Source organism: Vigna angularis, chromosome 6 (assembly GCF_016808095.1).
Source record: "Vigna angularis cultivar LongXiaoDou No.4 chromosome 6, ASM1680809v1, whole genome shotgun sequence".
Classification (NCBI taxonomy): Eukaryota; Viridiplantae; Streptophyta; class Magnoliopsida; order Fabales; family Fabaceae; genus Vigna; species Vigna angularis.
In genome coordinates, this window is record NC_068975.1 from 28931818 (window position 1) to 28955180 (window position 23363).

Below are 23363 nucleotides of genomic sequence, written 5' to 3' on the forward strand. Positions count from 1 at the left end.
AAACATGAAGATGGAGTGAGATTTGTGATTAAAGAAATATGAAAAATTGAAAAGGTTACAGAAGTGGTAGTCTGCTATGGTGAGTTTGAAGTTGCACTCAGAAATATGAGAGCTTGGGGAAACCACACGACCAAACACTGGGACACAGCTACAGCCACCACATGGCCCACACAAAACCTGAAGACCCTTTTGTCCTCCAAAGTACGGATTTCAACTCAAGCACAAACACTGCACTCAATAAAATAATTTTAACAATAAAACTTTATCAGTTAATATTTATATTATTATTTACTGAAAAATGCTCTCATTCACTGTCTAATGTTCTCCACTTTACTACTTTAGCAATGTGACTGCTTATAAAAATATTTATATGGAAAGCATCATAATTGCTTAATAACTTTGATGAGAAACAGAAATTGTTGAAAAGCAAAAAGCAAAAGGAAAAAAAAAAGATTTCATCTTCTCCTTTGCTAAGTCAGCCAGAGAAAACTACATTTCCAACATTTAACATTTTTTTCCTTTATACTGGGCCCTGATGATGTCACAGGTCCGTTTAGATCTTTCTGGGCCTTGGACCTGTCGCAATCAGGTCCATTGGGAAAGCCCACTGGCCGCCTCATGCACTCATCTTTCCTTTTTTTCCTCCATATAAACCTCTGCATTTCCTCCATTCCCTCCCATCTTACCATAACAAAAAGTTCCCTCTCTCTTTCACTCTCACTCTCACTTTTTTCTGTGCTTCTCTTTCTCTCTCCTTTCACGCTCTTCAAATAGTGTAGAGAGGAAAAAAGGGTCTCAAAGATGAAACCAAAAGACGGGTTTTTTGTTGAAGGTACCACTGTTAGCATGAGTTGAACTTGCAGAATAAAATTTGCATCACCTAGAGTCATAGCTTGCACAGTTATCTTGAACCTTTTTAATATGTGTAATTCCTGTTAAAGGTGTAATTTTTTGTACTAGCTCAGCTTACGCTGTATAAGATAATTATTCTGTGACTGACTCAACTATTTTACTTTATGGTAAACGGAAGATATTCTCTTGTATTCTTTTAATTGTTTTATACTTACTTTTTTCTCTCTTAGCTACTTTTTATCTAATCTAAAGCTGGCTCCTGCTTCTGGCCCTGCCATTCTTCTTCATTATTCTCTGCACTAAATAAGAGCATGATACATGATGCAGGTCCATATAAGGGGTTTCTCATCATGCACGTGACTAGCAGCAAGGTGGCCATGGTCAACCCTCTGAGAATTGGGAGCTGTGACCAAAAAGAAGCCATTAGTGGCTCTGAAATTGGAGCTGACAATTCTCCTGGAGTGCTGGCAGCAGCTGCAGGAGCTTCATTCTAATATGGTGCTATCCTATCTGAGCTTTTCTACCTTCTCTCATCTTTCTTCTTCATCTAGTTTCTACCACACTTGTTTGTTTTTCTTTGGACTCTTCTTGACCTTGTAAGACCTTTTCTTGACCTTGTAAGACCTCACACCCTATCTGTTTTCTTTGTTTTTGCTTTTGTGGAAGACCCTATATCAGAATCCACTGATATAGAGTTTGATCTCCTTCTTTCCCTGTTGCCACCCAACTCATCCTCTCCTTCCTTGTCTATCCCTCCTGAGCTGTTACAATTTTGGCCTACCAAGATGCAACGACTAATATCATGCCATGGCTTCAAACAAAATGATTAAGCCTTAGAACCTCCCTCAAATAATGTTCTTCAAATCTGCTAGCTATTCGGAGACCATGGCTTCCAAAAGTACAACTGGGTATATTTTATTTGCTGTTCTTTTATTTGCGAAAGATCAATGTAGCTTGTACTTTGTGCAGCAGCTAGCATGCTTGGTCGTGGTCCTTAAGGTAGGTAGGTATGTATGGTAAGTTGTAAAGATTGGCCATAGTTAATAAATCAATGTTGCTTGTATTCTGAGGAATTCAAAAGCCTTCTGTGTAATTTTCTGTTAAGGCAATCAATTTCGCTTGTATCATTGTGTGCAGAATATTTATGCTGTTGCAGACATCTGTTTCGTTGTTTTATATGTTGTTTGGCTGAGAAAGTGTGCAACTGCATACATATTCTTTTAGATCTAAGCAAGGGTCTCCCTCGTGACTGCTCCAATGTACAAATATCCGCTGTATTATTGGAGTTATCTCTTTCTCTCTCTCTGAAATTCGGAAGCTTTGTGCCTTACATTTTTCTTTTTTGAAAAAAAAGGCTAAAAATAAAATCCGAGCTCACCCTCATACATAACTACAATACAATAAAGCTGATTGCTGTTTATAGGTTTTTTCACCACCCCCAACATAATCATAGAGCCTCACCCAAAGAGCATTGAATTAGTAAATGGTGAAATAAGCAAACAAAAACCCAGAATGAAGTAGAGAGAGAGATAATTCCCTGATCTTTCCCTATCTTGTTGATTTGTTTTCTTCTTTTATGCAAGACAAGTAAGATAAATGTCATGAGTAAGCTCAATTTGGCACTACATGTGTGCTAGGCTGCTAGAGCCCCATCTCTCCATCCAATGCATAGGACTGAAACCCATTAAAATCACTCCCTACTCCCTCCATTTGAATCATATGAAGCAGAAGAATGAACCACCCTTCTCTTGCTTAGTACTAGTCCTTTCTTTCTCTCTTTTCCTTTTTTTCTAGTGTAATTTGAAATGCAAATGTTCAATTATCTACAGCATAGACCAAGTGTGAAAGTGTGATAACTTTCGAAGCAAGTGAGATGACAGCAAAATTGACGCTGAAAACCCAATTTCCCTTTCGCTCTCTTGATTTGGAAGGGTGCTTCAGCCATTCCTTTCACATGGCAGGGGAAGGACAAGCACTTTGGGATAGAATACAACCTGAGCCCATAAGGAATATTACACACCCCAATGTTTTTGATGGGGCTGCCACACACACCTACCACCCTCAAATAGTGAAGAATAATACCTCTCAAATTACCACTTTCTCCTTCAATTCATTTTCTACACAGCAAAATATCAAACATGTCGGCATCATAAAAAAAACAAGAGGGTGGGGGTGGAATTGATGTGTTTTTAACCATATTCCATTTCAGATGCCTAACACATTGTTTCCATCAATCATCGGCACGTGGTAGCCCAACCTAATAGCGTAGACAAAGATTTTTCTCTGTATACATACTGTATGCAGTATATTCCAAAACGGATGCATAAAATTTTGTGTATTGACACGATTTGTGTGATGGTTATGCAAGTCTAGGGAAAGAAAAAAAAGAAAGAAAGAAAGAAATCGTGACGCATCAATTACGGAAACCTTTTTGCATACAAATTCAATTCAACTGAATACTTGACTTTAATAATCTATTATGGTTTTCAGGTTTTTAATCACAGATGTACTGCATCAACTTTTATGCACTGCTATACTTTATTTTTTCTCGATTTTACTAATTGAAACGTAGCCGCGACGGCGACCATATTTTAAAATTGAGCATAAATGGGAATTTTCTCTATATAGGCCTGAAGGTGTAGAAGTAGAGTGGAAAAATAGTATGCAGCAATAAATGAGATTTGTGAAGTATTAATTCTGACATAGAAGTGAAGAAGCATTCTACATGCATAAAAGGCAGATGAGGAAAATGAATGTGAAGATAAAATGTTGATTGAATGTGATGGAATGAATGAAAGGTTTGACTGGGATGGATTATATGGAAGTGTGGAAGGTAAAGAAGGCAGTAAAGGTATAAGAAAAAGGGTTTGTATACATTTTTTATGTGCCCAAAAGGGATCAAAGTAGGTGACTTGTGGCACAAAATGATGATGTCTATGAATGGACATTGAAAAGTTAAATGCCTTTCCCTAGGGTTTGAGTTAGTAACTATTTACCCTTACCCCACCAATGGGACCCTGTTTTTCTTTTTTGTGTTTGTAGTTTGTGGCATTGAGAGAGGGACAACATAAAGGCTGAGCTTGAATTAAGTTACAGTGATAATATGCTTCACGTATTCCTTTTGAGGTGATTTGGCATTAGGTACTACCACCCTTGGCCCCATCTTGGTCAAGCCTTTTTCCACCTTTAGGTTACATGCGAACATGGCTCCTTCATTACCTCTTACTTTTTCCTCAACATCATTCCATTCATGACCCTTTCCAGACTAAGGGAGTGACATCTCAATAATGCCTTCATGGAAAAAACAGATGCTTCAATTAATAAATTATTTCATTCAATGCTTCTTTTCCAGCAACTCACACACTGTGTATCACAGGGCCTATACCAAATTTGACATACATAAACGATTCTCAGTTGTGCAACTAGTAGGGCTACAAACTAATTATTACATTTCTAGCATGTCAAGGAGACCGTGCGATTTTAGTTTTGTTAAATAATTACATGACAGTGGATCAGTGATGCAATTTTGCAACTTTTAACACTGAAAGTATTTTATTATACATGAAAGTATGAGTTCAAGTTTAGTACATTCAACACTACTCTCTATACTCTAAAATATCAGAGTCTGGGAAGCCTATATCTATACCTCTCAGTAAAGGAAGCTTTACAGTATAGCTGTTTAGTGACCGCGAATCAGTAGCCAGGATGGTCTAAACGCTGGAGACCGGTTAGTCCAACCGAAGCAAATTAATTTCAAAATCATCTTATTAAACGTTAAGTAGTTGAAATAAATTATTAGACTTTATATCAAAAACATTTTAACGATCTCACATCGAATGTCCCACTTTTCAGTTCTTTCATTGTTTTCACGATGAGTATGATCTTCTCTACAAGTTTAGTCAAAACTAATCGCTAAAAAATCAAAGAGGACAATCATGATTTAATTGTTAAGTGGATGATTTTAAAGTTAAGCTGATTTAGTTCGACGGACCAATCTTCGCAGTGTGTACACTGTCCGACTATGACTGAATAGGTATACTATACTGGAGCCATCCTTAGTGTTGTCCTTTACTAAAAAATTCTTACTTGTGTTTGGACAAAAAGATTTCAACAATTTTAAGAAATTGAAATATATAGTATTTGAAACACTTATAATAAAATTCACTTTATTTCTTATATGAAATAATAAAAATATCTTAAAAATTTAATTTTTGTATTTGGATAAAACAATTAAGTTTCTTTTAAGAAAAAATATATTTTAAAAATATTTAAATAACTCGTCTGATCTTTTAATCTAAGTTGTTTTAGTTTAACTTTTATTTATAATGATTTGTCTTCACTCTCGATTTAACTCGTCTTCATCTTTGACTTGAATTGGCTTCGACCCGTGTAAAATTAGTATGACCTTCAAACTGCATTAACTTGTCTTGACTTTTGGCTTGTGTCAAATCGACTTTAACTTCATTCTTTGCATACTTTCTCAACCTTTGGTACGACTGATTCCCTTCGACTTACTGTCTAGACTGACTCGTCTCGACACTTGTCTTAGGCCATCACGTCTCTAACTTTAGACTACGCTAACTCGTCTCTATCTTTGTCTTAGGTTGACTTGCCATGACCTTTGTCTTAGATTGACTTGGCTCGATCTTTGTTTTGGTTGACTTGACTCGACTTTCAACCCATATTGACTCGTCTTGACCTTTTACCTTGGTCAACTCGACTTAACCTTTGTTTCAAATAAACTTGTTTTGACCTTTTATTCATGCAAATTGGCTTGACCTTTGTTCTCGGTCAACTCAATTCGACCTTTACCCCCAAATAATTTATTTAACCTTCGGCCTGGGTCAAGTTGGTTAGACTTTATGGCGACTTAACTCGACTTTCGGTTCGGGTCAGACTCCTCTCAACCTTCGGTCTGGGTCAAACTCCTCTTAACCTCATTTTAGGTTTACTCATCTTAACCTTTAAACTGACGACTCAGCTCAACTTTGATATGACTTAATACAATATGATTCAATTAATATTAAAGGATAATATGAGTCACATGTTGTCATTGTTCATCCTAATAAATAAAGAATTCTACAACTTACATAATTTGAATTTATTTTAATGAATTTAAATTCTATTATTTTAGTTATTTGAAATACTTTTTTAAAAAATTTTAATTTTAATTTTCTATTAAATTTTTTATCCAAACAAATTATTTTATTTTAAAAGATTTCAAATTCTTCAAATAAATAAATTATCTCTTCCAATTATTTAAATTTACGATTGAAAATTTTTAAAGATTTTTAGATTACAATTTCTAAACCGTAAAGATAAAAGTATAAAACCCTTTAACATGATGAACATGACGTGAGATGGGTTAGGTTGATGATGAATTTACTGAACTCAACATCAATAAGCTTGTGCAAACCGTACACAAGGTGGTGACTCGGTAAAAAGTTGCATCTCACATGGCAAGGCCTGGGTATCTTCGAAATGACAGTTTTTTCCTACATTTCCTAATATTTCTTCATGTACTTCTATATAAAAAAAATTTGTTCTTTTTCATTTTAGGATTGCAAAGTCTAAAACTTAAAAACGGATTCTGGTTTATTTAATGGGAAGCCAAATTACTTTTGAATTGTAAATTATAAAATTATCTTTTTTAACCTTCTTTAACTTCCAAAAGTCATTTTTAATTCCAGATTACATAATCCAAAAAAAAAAAAAAATCTTCTACATGGACGCAGGAAGAAACATATTGAGGTACTAGAAGAAACTACCCCTCAAAATTTAAATAAAATTTGGGCTCTTCCTTGGTCTATTTTCATGAATTCTTCATATAACAACATAGGGTACGAAAGTATGATGGGAGGTTCACGATATAAATTAATGCATTTTAAATAGCTCAATACAAGATACCTTTATAGATACAAAGAACATAATTCAAATTTCATTTACATCTGACACAATCTAAAATACATTTTCAAATTATGTAATTTAATCTAAAATACATTTTTAGACTTCTTAATTCAGAATACATTTTCATATTATGTAATCTGTAATAATTATAAATTGTACCATCCATAACATTTTCTATCCATACATAATTTAATCTTTTTCCATATATGCAAAGGTGCAAGAAAAAACTATGGGGTGTTGAAGGAAAGAGCCTAAAATTCAATTCAAACTGTTTAGGCCCAACATAAGATAACCTTGGTCTTTATGGAGTTACTCTGTAACGGGTCAGGTAATCCATTTGTTCAGGTCTAGTATTATCTTAAAGCACTGCACTATTGTCCCATGACATATTATCTCGTGGAGCAGAAGAATGACAACAATCACATGGTGAAATATAATTTCTTAAGCACGAATCTTAGCAATTTTAAGACGTAAAATTTTCTGACATTTTTAAATTAAAAAAGAAGTTTGGAAAAAAGAGAATATGCAGCATGCCAAAAAAATAAAAAATAAATCACATACACAAATTAAAAAATTTATTCAAAGAGTCTTGGGGCAGTGGAACCTCTCACTCTTGGCATCCTGGGGTAGCAAAGTTGAAATAAAATATTTGGAGTTTGATTTGCAATGTGATTGGATTAGAGCTTTTAATAGGATTTTTTTTGTTATTTACAATAACTGTTACAAAACATGAAAATAATGGGTACACATACACCTAGAGCATGAGTGATTTAAGGCAATTATTTCATTTATGTATTTTTTTCCTTCTTTATTTTTTATCATTTAATTGTTAGAAAACAGGAAAATATATAAATAAGTAAACTCAAATGTTAAACAGGAAGAAATGACAAATCCAATTTTAATTGGTATAATTTTGGTCACTACTTTCACTGATTTCCTTTTCGAGTTCTTTTACCCTCGATAATTTACTTTATTACTATTTACATTTTTGTAATACCTTTTCACTATCTTTCTCGTCTATTTCCTTCTCCATTTTATCTTTATGATTAGTTTAACATTCAATTTCTAAATGCAAAAAATATGACTGTTAAAAAGGTTGCATGAGTTCTTGATTGAAATATATATTAATAAAGAAACTAATTATTTGAGGATATTTGTGAAATTAAATCATGTCACAATTGAATTGTTCATGTGCTCTCAAGATGGATTAGAACTCACATGTCAATCCGGCTCACCACGAATTCAGGTTTTATACGGGTCAATTTTTAACTCAGCTCACTTAGAATCCGGGTTGAACCAGTGGTGAGGGATTGGCTCACCAACCCACCTAGTCTAATTTAATTATTTATTATTTTGTGTTTCAATATTATTAGTAAACACTTTTTTTATTGTATTACAAATGGGAATAAAGAAAAAAATGTTTCAAGAGAACAAAATATTATAAATTTATTCATTCAAGATTCTAATTTTATAAATGGATAAGTCACACAAACTATCAATGTTATAAACTTATTTATTCGTTATTTAACTTTACTTTTGGATTATATTTGAGTTATATGTTAATTTTTTATTTTGAATTGTGTTTGAAGTTTAACATAATTTTAGAGTGAAATTATTTAAATTTAAATTAAAAAAATTATAATTTTTTTGAATTTAAAAAAAACTAGTCAGATCAGGATCAGATAATCCATTTTAACAGCATTACAAATATGTTTTGATGAAAGATTCATAAACAGTGACACACTCCTATATAGCATAAGTTTATTAACTGTTTGCAAAAGAATTTATATCGAGTTGATTTTATTCATTCATTAAAACTTTAGATAATATCAAATCAAAATCATCGAATAACTACTTTTTTATTAATGTCATTTAGATTTTTTTATTAATATTAATAGAAGTTATTTTGTAACTTAAATTGCTAGAATATATATTTTATTTTGCATATTACTATTATTCCGTACTTGATATTAATTGGAGTTTAGACTGTTTTCTTGATCAATGTCTCACTAAATCTTTCGTTATTTTGTTGCGTATTATTTTAGTATTATTTTAATATTAAGACTTTTTTTAAGGTTTAATAAGATTTGCTTTATGTAATGTGAAGAGTTACCTAAAGAATATATATATATATATATATATATATATATATATATATATATATATATATATATATATATATATATAAACTTAAGAACATTCATCTATATAATCATGTTTCAAATTTTCTCATTTCAGTTCAAGAATACTTGGTTAGCTTAATCATTTTAGTTAACACATGTTATGGTAAATATGGATCTTCATCTTTTTGTTAGATAAACTAGATGGATAACATGAAAATGAAAATAAACTTTCGATAAAAAAAGTTGGAATAACTTTTTTGTACTGTATGTATCATTATAGATCGACTAAATCACATTAAACCGATTTTCTAAAGTTGTGATGAAATCGATAATTGTTAGTCGGATCTTGTTAGTCATTTGATTAAGCTAAACATGTTAGTAATCATGTTTGATGGAATTGGGCTGTGGTTAGGCTGATTATAATCATATATTCATAGAAAAATCTATAAATATGAGTAAAATGTATGATTGTTAAAACGTTTGTGACACATTTATTATAATAGTAATTGTTAATCTGTTTGATACTCAACCGACTTAGATGTCGAAATATGTTTAGCATGTATATCGAAAAACACAAAGTAAAAGATTGAAAAAGACAGCTTAAAAGGAAGACTTGACTCATACACCCCCAAACATTTTTTATATTTGTTTCTCCAATTTTTATTTTTAATTTAAGCACAAACAAATTTTCGCTTTTATAGGTGAGTTTCTTTATGTCAGGACAATTTTTTACTGAAACTTTTTTTTTCATAACTCTAATTTTCTTCAAAGTGAACCTTTGCGGACATGTTCCAAACTACGTATATGAGTAAAGAAGTTGGTGTTTCGTGGATGCTCTTGATATATATTATTTGTGGTTTTTGTATTTGAGATTTGAATTGTTCTCTAGTTACTACATACTAGAGATTTTTCGGAACAAATCTCTTTAAGAAGCTAAATAACAATTTAAGGTCATGTTCACTTTAACATATTTACTGTTATAGTCTACGGAATGACTAATATTTTTCATGTTTCTTTTCATGGATTTATATGCATTTGTGAGAGCTGAATTGAGAGATGGACGGGTGAGAGTATCTTAGGCGTAAGAGGGGTGTTTTGGGTTAGGGTTGAGATCCCTATATGTTACCTGCAAAAGACATTTCGACGTTCAAGTTAGTGACTTTGGGTGATAATAGTGATAATATTTAATAGAGGGTAAGTAGTCATCATTAGTTCAACCTGCTTACCTTTGCAGTGTAGTCTTCTATTTATAAGTTATTTCATGGATCCTAAACTGTCATAAGTCAAATAAAACGAACTTACCTTTAAATTCAATCTGTTACTCATAAACAACTTACTTATCCAGTAATGAGTTATCAATAATTTTAATCATATTTTTAATCAATCTAGTATTAATTTCTTAGTTGTTTATTTGCCCAAACCATTGGTCCAATAACAATATCTTGAACCATAGTCACAATTATGGCCTAACATCAATAACTTAAGCGCTGGCTCAACATCAATAACTTAAGTACTGAAGCTAGGGATTTGAGGGGAATTACAATAGATGGTGGGTATTTTGACTGAATTTCCTTAAATTGTTTCGTATAATTTAGTGTGGTGGGTGGTGACGAATTAGCTTTCGGTTTTGTGTGCAAGAGGTGGTACAAAAATGGGAAGTGAATGATTTTTTTTATGTGTATTGATGTGTTAAGGTTATGACAAATGGAAGATTTGTGAGCGTGAGACACAGGGCTGTGACAAACTCACACAAGTCTAGAATGTCGGTGGCTTATTTTGGGGGTCCACCGCTTGATGCATGCATTGTTGCTCCCTCAGTTATGGTTACACCTCAGAGGCCCTCCCTCTTCAAACCCTTCACTTGGGCTGAATACAAGAAAGTCACCTACTCAATGAGGCTCGGAGAACGCCGCATTGACCTTTTCAGGAACTGCACGCAACTCCACACTCAAAACTACTCTTCGTAAGACCAATACCACTGCGTTTTGCTGCGGTGTCCATTGTTGTTGTCATGGTGTTCCTTATGTACTTTGCCAAAATATGCCACCAAATTTTCCATTGCGTCGTACTCTGTGAATTAACTTTATATGGAAAAGCAAAGAGAAAAAGTTTTTGTTCATGGACTGCTAACGTTGGATCCCATTAACCACTCTTGTTGCTTCTTAACTCAAACGAATCTCTGTTTGAGGTTCTTTCTGTTCAGGTGGTGCTGTTCGTTGTTGTGATATCAGGGATTCTCGTTTATTGAATGCTTATTATAACTTTTACTCCATTTCGTTTGTATATGCTATTTTTCTTTTCTTTTTTCATATTATTTTATTACAACCTCTTTCGTCTTCTTCACATTTATAACAAAAAATATTTAGTTATGAAGTACCGATTAATTTTTGTACGATAATTTTGTTTTTGTTAAATAAAGAATGTATGCGAACAAAAAATAATACTTTACCAACCTCGTAAAATAATTATATTTTAATAATATAATAATGTAAAGTAATGATTGATTTTATGATTAATTGTTAATTTAATTATATAATTAAATCGGTTGTTTATATTAGTTTAAATATATTTTTTTACATTAATTTTAAAAATATGATGTGTCTTTAATATAAATTATATACGTTGTGAATGTCATATAAGATTTTTTTTTTTGTAAATGACATTTTTCATATGATAAATGAAATTATACAATAAACTATAGTATAATTTTTATCATTTGTTTGTTGAGAAAAAATATTTTATATAATTTTCATAAAGTGTAAGGAAAAAACAGATAAATAATATAGTTTAAACATAAAACATAATTTTTAAAAATAGTATTAGAATGAAACTCCTATTTAACTCTTGATATTATTATTTTTATATGTATTATTTTCTGTAATGATATTATAAATAAACGAAAATTATTACATTAAAATACTAGTTTTTAAGTCAAACTATTCTTATCCAATTTTTTTCCTCGTTTCTTTAAGCTTAAATATCTTTATATTTTAAAACATGCATTAGATTGAATATTTATCATTAAAAAGGTCAACTCACAAAATTTGTCGAAAGAAATTGTAATTTTTTTTGTCAAAGTCTTTTATTTCTTGTCGATCACTTTTTATCAACATAGAAACACTATAAACTTCAATGTACAATGTGTTTTAGATTATTTTCACTTAGAATGAAACAATTCCCATGTTCCAAACTTCAAGAGTTTATTTCAAATCATAATGTTTTCATTAATATGAAAACGTTGTATTTTATTATCATTTTACCTCAAATTCAAATTAAGAAGCTTGTTAATTCAGATGTCCATCGAAAAAAATTGAGTTCATAAATTTGAACAGTTTCATTTTTTAATTAATACACGAAAAACATTAAATAAGAACCAATTTTAAAGATACAAAACTTAGTCATTATAATGATTAATTTAAAAATCAATTAATGAATAAAAAATTATTGATATCTAAAATATCATTTAATATGAATAAAAAATTATAAATTAAAATAGTCTACATATAGTCAATAAAAATCATGATTATCTTCACCTCCGGCTCATCGTTCTCCTTCTTCCCTCTTTCTCTTATTTTTCATCCTTCCAGATACTTAAAGCCCAAGTAGAAAAATCCCTTACTTTAGGCATCCTCAAAAAAACCTCCACAACTCTAGAATAGCTATATAAATTATTTGTAAAATTATGTTTGAAAATAAAATTTAATTAAAATATCATTAATAGTTATTTGAGATTAAACGGGATTGACCTAATCATCTATTGAAAAAATTTGTTAAAAAAAATTAGTTACGATAACCTGATATAATTTTGCATAACAACAAGCTAAAATAAATTATGATACGTTTTTAACATAAATTGTTTTAGTAATTAATAAAAAGGTTTTATTTTTAAGTTTGTTTTGGGCCTCTTAACCCTATAGTCATTCTTGTCTCCTCCATCTCTTCTAACTCCAACAAACACAATTGTCTTACCACTGCGTAATATTGTTGCTATTATTATTGTGCCTCTGCTACTATCCGTTGTCACCTTGATTCCGATCTCCTCCTTCTCCTCTTCATTCACTTTTTCATCTTCTTATTCTCTTTTTCTTCACACATATCTTGACTAAATATGTAAAAAAGTAAATCCCATAAGATTGGGTGGGAAAATTGTCACTCAAATTAGGTGGAAAAACTCGTTCAAAATAAAAATTATAATTTATTGATGGAATTCCCTAATAAGAGATCGTCGGATGGGTAATTGATGAAAGTATCCATTGATAATAAAAAAAATATAATTTTCTGTCGTATATAATCGATGGATTCATTATTTACAAAATTTCTATTGATAATTTAAGTTACAAAATTGTCACCGATAAAATGGTTTTTTATTTGATTAATCTATAACACCTCCATTATTAATCAAGTTTATTGGGGGAATAAACAAACTTTGTTCTCCACCAATTTTCTTTGCCAAAACAATAGCCCCATGAAGAGCATCACAACAAGGAATCTTTGAAGGCGGAAAATTGATATTTAAGGAAATGGCGTATCAGGAAAATTTGGGTATAGGCATTAAAATCCCTTGGGCATCCAGAGACAAATAATTTGTTCGACCGGTTTTTTTGGTTGGGCCTTAAACCACATTAAAATCTTCTGAAACTATTGCTTCTTGCATCTCCACAGTTACTAACTGCACTCTATAATAATAGGAAAAAAATTTAAACATCCTTCATCACTATACCAAACCAACCACCGCCGCTTCTGTTATTACTGTTGCCGGAGAGACAGACGTTACACAGGAAGAAAATTACCAAAAAAAAACTCATTTTTGAAAAGCTTTTTTCAAAATATATTTTATATATTCTGGAACATATTTAGTGTGGAATTATTTTAGAAAACTCATTTCAAAAGACATTATATGTAGTTTTGAAAAACTTATTCCAGAAAGTATTATGAGTTTCAAAATATTTAACCCGAAATCTCAATTTAAAAAGCTTATTCCAAAATGTATTTCATGCGTTCCAACATTCTTATTCCAGAAATATTTTTCAGAAGATATATTCCGCAAGTCACTTCACGAAAGGCAAAATTGACATTTGAAATTTTGATGGGCTGTTCGAAGAAATTATGGGGTTGCAGAAAGTAAAGTATGGGGTTGCGGAGGGGCCCATTTTATGCAGTTTTGTTTGCCGCTCATAGTTTCGTCCTGATTTAATATGCATTTTTAGGGCATGATGATAATAAATTATATCAACAAGTGGGTATAAATTATAAGGGTATTGAATATTTCTGAGTGGGTGTGAATGCAGAAACCTAAACTAATCATAAACCTGCTTTATAATTAAATACAAACTCAAATTGACACGTCTGTTAACACGATTCATTAGATATCAAACTTGTTTTCCTTTAAAATTAACTATTTTCTCTCCATATATTTTCGCATACTTAGCCAGCATAGAAGAAACGCTAAATATCTGATAATAAAATAATTAATCAAAAGTGAACATGTTAAATATTACGGCCATATTCAAAACATGTCAAAAAAAATCAGAAAACGAATATTGCTAGATTAGTAGAGCTGTTTTTTCTTCTAGATGTTGATAGTAATCTGATTGAAGTCTTAATAAATTATTCCACCGAGTGAGATATTAGGAAAAAGATACACGTAAGTTTCCAATGATTAAGAATGAGGTACATTTTGAGTTTTGGGTTCCTTCCAGAACGTTGATGATGAAATTGGCATACTTTATTATAACAGTGTGCAATAAAGATAAAGGTTTCAAACTTAGCCGAAATTCTGTCCCGAGATTTTGGACTTTTTACTGAAAAAAATGATGGTGATGGGTAGTGGTGGGAAGAGAAAAGGAAGAAGAAAAGATGTTGAACAGTGAAGATTGTCACAAGTTTAGTAGCAAAACTTGTTGCGATAATTAAGCTGAAGTTGGGGATGAACTAAAGCAACACTGAGAGGGTCAAACGAGAAGCTTATACGATCTTTTTATAATTGACACATTGAAATTTGGGAACTTAATTCAACTCGCACTGCTCTGAGATGGGTCAAAGTGTTGGAATTTGTGAATGAAAATAACATAAACAACACTGCCTGCTTTATTTTATTCAATTTTTTTAATCTAAACTTTCATTAGTGCCCCCATTAAGCAATATATTAAGTAGGGTATTACTAGTTTTACTTAGAAAAAATAGCTATTAAGTACAATATCTCCAAGTCGTATCATGAACGGCTTTTTACAACATTGATTTAAAAGTTCAAGTAGGGCGAGAGTGATTTAAAATTCAAACTCTTTCTCCATGTGACAAAAAAATCCATGATTGAACTGAAGCCCTTTTTCAAAATGTATGATTTAATTTCTTGTGCCTTGTAAGTATTGATTACCTAACCATGATTTTCAACCAATGAATAATTTATCTTTACACATAAACAATATAAGATTATTAAACGTATTTAAATCATTCTCTAAGTTGAGGTTTACAAAAATAAAAAAAAATTATTTTTTATTTTTATAATGGTATTTGAATCTTTTTACAAATTTATACTTGAAAATATTTTAAAAATAGAAAAGGTATGTGTAAATTAATTTTAATTTGATTTTTAAATAGTACGAAACTATTGAATATTGAATATATGGAAACAATAAAATTTTCTCACTAAATTATATGTATATGTTCATGTAAAATCAAATTCAAAATTGTTCTTACATTGTTAAGATTTGTGTGAAAGATGTAATAAATTTTAAAATAAATAAGTAATAATTACTTCGTAAATATACTAATTTCATGGCTTTTTATTTGATTGGTCTTTTATCATTTAGATTATTACTTTTCTTAAACTGCTTAAGGTTTTGTTAATCCATCTTATGTTTTAATTTTCTTGTCAATCATACTTAAATTTTATCTGCGTATAAATTCAAGATTGAAATATGTTGTTGTTATGGCTGAGATATCCTTCCTATATAACTTTATTTTATATTGTCAAGTCTTTATGATCAAAATGCATCTGCTTATATGATTCTATTCTAAATTGACGAGACTATCTCGATTATATATGACACAAATTATTTTATAACTAATAAACTTAGCTAATGTAAGAAATTAAGTATTTTAATTTTTAAATAAGAAAATAAAATCACTGAGATCATTTATAAGTTCTAATGTAATAGTAAAAGTAAAAGACTATAAATGTTATATTAAATAACCTGTAACTGTTACACAAATTTGGATAATGAAATCTACATTTACATTAATCTCTATGATTTAAAAGGTCTCGCAGTATATGGATTAGTTGACATAAAACTGTCATTTAGATTACAAATATACCTTCACGGGATGAACCTGTTTAATCCTTAAATTATGCTAACTGAAACAAAAAAGCCCAAAATTTAAAACCTACATCGACGCTGCCGGGATTAAACATAAATAGTTTTCTGATTGGTTCACGTTTGCCGCAAATCATTGTTAGGAAAGGAATCGGTGAATAATAATAAGTATTATGATTGTTATGTAATGTAATTATGTTGTTACTATGTTGACTTGTCTGAAGGGTCTTAAGTTGGTCATTTAAAACTGTCTTTTATTGACTTTATCTTGGTTGTGTCATTTTCTGATGGGAGAAAAGGACGGCGACTTCTTGAACATTGAGGCGTTAGATTTCTAAAACGGTACATACAAAATCAACCTACAATCATTACTCTCAGATATTTCTCAGAATGAAAGGAGGAACAAGATTCACAAACCTTCACCATTGTGGAAAGATTATAAGAAATCCAATTTTAGGTTAGGCATAATGAAAGATACATTCATAAACTAGGTTTCTTCAAATGAGAACAAAAAATCCCAAAATATAAAAGGTTGTGATCTTATAAATTAAATTTGACATTTTTAATTAAAAGTATTCAATTTCTTGATGTTTTATAAGTAACGCTCTCAAATAAGACTAAGTTAATAAAATATTATGCTTTCACTTCAACTTTATATTAGGTTGGACTCTTATTGGACTGTGCTATATATTCTAGTTAAGAACTTGATTTCTTTTTAGAGTGTTTTATCTTACACCTCCAACATCTCATTCTACATCTTAAAAAATTTCACTTTTAACCTTCTCACATCTACATCTTCAACTTTTCTAAAATTTTTTTTTTAATAAATATACTTTTATTTTCTTCTCTCTTATTAAAGGCACTTTAATAAATATTTTTTTTTTCTTATTAAAGTCATTCTACACCACCTTAATAATAATCTAATTTAATTTCAAATTTAAATATTATTTAATATAATTTTATATTTTAATAATTATTAAAATATGATTTATATTATAATAATAATTATATTAAAAAAATAAAAATAAAATAATTAAAATAAAAATAATAATAAAAATAAAAAATAAAAAATGAAATAATAATAATAATAATAATATAAAATTTGATTTGATATATTAATATATATTAAAGTATATGAAAATATTAAATAAATTAAACAATTATTAAATTTTAAATACGCTAACAGTTTTTTTATTTAAAATTTAATAAATATTTAATTTAATTGAAAATTATAATATTATTTATTATATTTTTATATTTTAATAATTATTAAAATATAATATATATTTTTATAATAGTTTTATTAAAGTTACTAAAAGTAACCATAATAAAAATAATAACAAAATAATATTTAATATCACATTTAATGTTAAATTATATTAAATTATTAAATTATATTAAATAATTATTAAAATTAAATAAAAAACAAAATTTTAGAAAGATTCTTAATCGGATACCCATATCCGATTCATATATTATCGGATTTCTATATTCGATTAACAAATTTTAAATTTATTTTTATTTAAATTTTAATAATTATTTAATTAAATTAATATTTTAATATAATGTAATATATTTAAATATCTTTAATGTGATTTTGAATACTATTTTTATTTTCATTATTATTACTTTTATTTTAGTTATTTTATTTTACTTTTTTAATAAAATTATTATAAGATATAAATAATATTTTAATAATTATTAAATTAGAAAAATATAATAAATAATAATATTATTTTTAATTAAATTAAATATTTATTAAATTTTAAATAAAAAACTACTAACATATTTTACGGTATCCAATAAATAAGTTTTTAAAAATTTTGTTTTTATTTAAAATTTAATAACTGTTTAATTTATTGTAATATTTTAATATAATTTAATATATTTGAATATATTAAATTAAATTTTATATTATTGTTATTATTATTTTATTTTTTATTTTTATCGTTATTACTTTTATTTTAGTTATTTGATTTTTATTTATTTAATATAACTATTATTATGATATAAATCATATTTTAATAATTATTAAAATATAAACTTATATTAAATAATATTTAAATTTTAAATTAAATTAGATTATTATTAAGATGGTGCATTTTAATAAGAAAGAAAAAAATAGATATTTATTAAAGTGTCTTTAATAAGAGAGAAGAAAATAAAAATATATTTATTGAAAAGTAAAATTTTTAGAAAAGTTAGAGATGAAAATGTCAGAAGGTTAAAATTGGAATTTTTGAAGGTGCAGGATGAGATGTTGGAGGTGTAGGATCAAACACTCAAGCTGCAATTGGGAGTTGAATGTGTCTTCCAACTCTTATGGCCCACTCGTATTTCACTCCACATAGGCCTGGGCTGGGACCAACATGCTGGCCCATTATCTTCTAATATGCAACTTTAGATTTAAGAAAATAATAATAATAATGGTTAGATATTTTTTAATTGACAATCTCCATATTTATATAAATCCACAATTTAACTGAGAAGTGATATCGAAATATTTCTCTTAATGATCCAGAATTTAGTGCCTGATATTAAACTAAAAGAAAAGTATTAATTAAAGTCGTTAAATGTATTTAACAATGTTATTTTTAAAAAAATGAAAAATGTGTGGAATTCCATAGCTGAATGAAAATATACCTAACTAAAAAAAAAGTGAATTTAATAAGAAGGGTTATTTTGTATTATGAGGCAAAAGAGGAATTTAGTGTAGGTATGGTGCATAATTCAAAGCACGTGAGAATTAAGAATGAAACTGTGGTTGGTTAGTGTGTTTTATGACGTAAGCAATGATTCATATATGAATTAAGAAATTTATCCGCTGCTTAACAGAAGTCTCCACTCAACTATGTTTTCTTTCTAGTCAAACATCACTCATCTTAATCTTATCCCTAATTACTAATCACAACACATTTTTTATAATGTTGTTCATAATTTTAAGATTTAGTTACGTATTATATATTTTATTGGTTTCGATCTTTTTAATTGGATTTTTTACGAAAATAATTGGTTTTGCAACCAATAAGAAAATCTCATCTTCATTTCCTTCTTCCCGTTTCTTACTTGTCTATCAGTTTGCTTCTCTTTATTTCAATTTTTTTCCAATTTGACTATCTACTCTTGAATATGGACTGAGCCACTAAATATGTAAGTCGAAAGAAAACGAAGTCAAAAGGGTTATTAGATAAATTAAGTATTATAAACAAAATGCAGTCACAACATCACCTTATTAACGAAAAACAAACTACCCAAACAAGAATAAATAAATATTTTTAACATTGAGTTAGATGAAAATAAAATTTTCAATTCAAATACCAAACTTTATAAATTACCTACAATTCAGTTGAGTTTAGTGTAAGTTTACAGTTAACATAAAAACATACCTACACTTATTTTCTTGAAGAGTGTAGAAATGCATTATAATTTTATACTGATTGAGTATAAGTGGTTGGGGGTGTCGATAAATAGATTCAATATAAAAGAAAGTGAAATGAAATATTCAAAAATTATAAATTTAACTGTACTGTATAGATTAATCGATCAATGGAATCTGGTCTGTTAACTATTTAGAACGTTAACTCCTGGAATTTTTAAAACAATATTGACCGAATGGTCATGAAGTGTGTTGGTAACAATATCTTATATATTGAGAATGCCACAATTTGATTAATAAGATAAAAAAATGTTTTTGAAATATTGGATAACGAGAGAGGTATGTGATTGTATTTATTAAACATTTGAGAACTAACTAACCAATCGATATAAATGAAAACTAACTTGGGTCAAAGTGCCTTTGAAATGTACCATTTCGTTCAGATTTAGACCTCAACGAAGAAGATATGATAAGACATAGTGGAAGATAGAAAATAAATGTCACGAGAAGTGATTTAAAGTGTGAAGATAAACCTCTGGATTATTCGATAATTAAAAATAGGGTTAAATATGTTTTTGATCCTTTAAGTTTCAATGAAAATTGGAATTAGTCCCTCTTCAAAACTTTAGCCAAATTTAGTCCTCAAACTTTATAAATGTGTGAATTTAGTCCTTTTACCTAAATTTTGTTAGGTTTATTTGATGTTTCAAGTGCGTTTTATGAGAACATTTGAGTTGTTTATACTGTTTGACACATTTTTGGTTCAATGTTAACTGAGAAATGTGTTTAAAACATCAAATAAAGTTAATAAAATTTAGTTAAAAGGACTAAATTTACACATTTTTAAAGTTTGGGGACTAAATTGGTTCAAAGTTTTACATAAGGGACTAATTCTAAATTTAATCCTTAAAAATAAATAGATAGAAGTATTTGTAAAAAATAATAGCAAGAAATAAATAAAAAACCAATTTAATTAAAACCCTTTTAAATTGGATCGAATGTTAAAGTTTTGAAACAGACAGATTAAATGATGATTTTTCCCTTAAAAGAATGAATTTATCTAATAAAATATATAATAAATGGAGTGTTTATTTTGTTTGAGTATCCAACTATCACTATTTTTTTCCAATTTTAGTCAAAACTCAGACCACGTATTTTTCATTTTCCCTAATTGTCTCTAAAATTGGCCAAGAAATATTTACTTTTGAATTCATTAAATTACATAATTATTATTTTTTTAATTAAAAACAATGTATTGTCCATATGACATCAATTGAATGTTTGTATACTTTTCATTCAACTTGACTTTAACCTCGCCTGCTGATACACATTCTAAGGTTGACTAACACAATAATCCTTGCACATTTATTGATCTTTTGCCAAGCATATCAACTTTTGGAATTTTTTTTATATGTTTAGCAAGTGTACAATCTTTTAAATAAGTTAAAAAATATTTAAGAAAAGTATCCATTACATAGAAATAACAAATTCCTTTTATACCTTACATCATAAGAATTTTTTTAAGAAAGTCAAATTGTAATTATAAACTTCGTGAGGATCCCAGATAAATAGAAATAATAAAATGAGTGAGTCTAATACATTTGGGTTTAGTTTCTTATTGGACAATCAAAAGATGGATCCATCATAATAAAAAGGAATAGTGATCTTCTATGAAGAAGAGCTAGCAAGCTCACGGTCTAGCCCACAATATATTTTTTTAAAATTTTAAAATATTTATATATATATATATATATATAAATATTAAAAATACATTTAATCATATAAATATTTTTTTAAGTTTTTAATTGATTAATTAATATTTTTAATTAAATAAATTAATATAATTGCTATATTTATATGTTAAACTATTTTATTATAATTAATAATTATAATTTAGTTGTAATTGCTAATAATTTAAGCTAAATACTGTTATATATTAGCACCTTAAAGAAATATAATATAAAAAATAATATTTAAAAAAAAATATATACCAATTTGTTCCATCTTATTTTTGACCCGTAAATTTGATGATCAGTAAAGTAATCTCTCATCATTTAATGTAGGTAGATTTTGTTTAAGTTATTTAAACTCATACTTAAATTTGTCTAATTTTTTTTTTCTTATTTTTGAAGCTCAAAGAGAGATATCTTATATAAGTAACAAGGTGATATAAATATGTATCTTTTAATTAAATATGTAAAGCTCAAAGACATATTTATCAAAATTCTGTGTGTGGTGGATCTCTTGCATTGAATTTTTTTATTTGTTAGAATAAAAGACTGGTTTGAGAGTTGGCAACTCAACTTTTATGAATGATATAAGAAAAGTTTTGATTACAACATTGTCTTGTTATGAAGTTTATTGTACGAATGGTTGTTGAAAAGGGGTGACAAAATGCTAAGAGAAAAGCGACGATGACGATGAAAACACATACAACAGGAAAAACAATAAATATTACTCTCTTATCCCCACACATTATTTATTATGTTACCCAGGTTATTAAATAATTTAAATCATTTTAAACAATGATTATTAAATTGTTTTAATTTGAGATTCTATAACAAACAGTTCTAAATGGTAGGTATTATATATTTAATACTGAGTCTGAGGAGGATATTTTTTTATAATGGGGTTTTGGTTCAAATAGTTACGTTATAAAGCTTGTGTATTAAAATGGTAATTTCGTATGAAGATGAGCATCCTTAATCTGGAGCCAAACTAATTAAAAGGATTAGTTATGATCTTAATTAGGATTAAGGGAGAATTGGAGAAGACGTAACTGAATAGTGAATAGCTAGTAGTTTCATCACGTAATAATAAGACTATAAAAGTTCTTTTCGGTCTTATCTAATCAAAACCTTATGCAGGCCAAGAACACGTCTCCCTAATTCCCAACTAATCACGCATAAAAACATGGTTTTATTTCCTTTTGTTGTACCAATTAATCTATTTTACGTTTATTTCTTTTTACTTCATTAAGCTACCCTTTTGGCTAAGCACAAGATAGAATCTGCATAATAGACCAGAATCTGCTTGGCCACAATGTTTTCTGTAAAAAAACATTAGCAGCAATGAAGATGGATTACGAATAAAAAGAGATTTTTTTCACGTAAGATTTGTATCTGTATTTTTCTTCAAAAACATTCATATATGTTGATATATATAACTTTTTCTAATTCACAATTAATTTGAAGTGCACTTTTCTTATTTTGGAGAAGCTAAATCCAAAATATAGGCAAATAAGAAAAATATCTCATGCAGGTAGATGTGAAAAGTCGACTAAAAACAACACACTATAATTGAGAAATAATACTAAGAGAAAAAGAAATACTATTGGAGGAAACATAGAGATTGGACAAAAGAATTTCATTCTAATCTATAGTGGTACATTTCGACCACCTAATCCTCATATTTTGGATTCATTGCATGACAAGTATTTGTGTCTAATATAAACCCACCACTGAATAATAATAATTTTCAAAATCTATCATAAGACAATAATTTTGTGTAATTTATTGAATAATATAATATATATAAATTAAATTTATATTTAAAGTCTTCCATATTAAAGTTATTTAAAAGTTTATGATATATTATGTACTATATGAAATATACCGATCAGAATTAATTGTCATTTATGAACAATTAACAGGTATTAATATGTCAGATTCTCTTACCCTTTACAAATATACGGTATTATTGGGTTTGATTGCCTAAAAATATATTGCACACTAATGGTTAATCAATGGACTTAGGTTTAGGTGAATGGACTTAGGTGTCACAAGTCCTATA

The 23363-nt window shown here is 28.5% G+C and overlaps 1 long non-coding RNA gene across 1 annotated transcript; it reads left to right on the plus strand.

Moving 5' to 3' along the window:
* The first annotated feature begins 684 nt into the window (after positions 1-684).
* Positions 685-1979, plus strand: LOC108342092 (uncharacterized). Its single transcript, XR_001833346.2, has 2 exons — positions 685-832; positions 1180-1979. It is a non-coding gene; the product is annotated as an uncharacterized LOC108342092 (long non-coding RNA).
* Positions 1980-23363: the final 21384 nt, after the last annotated feature.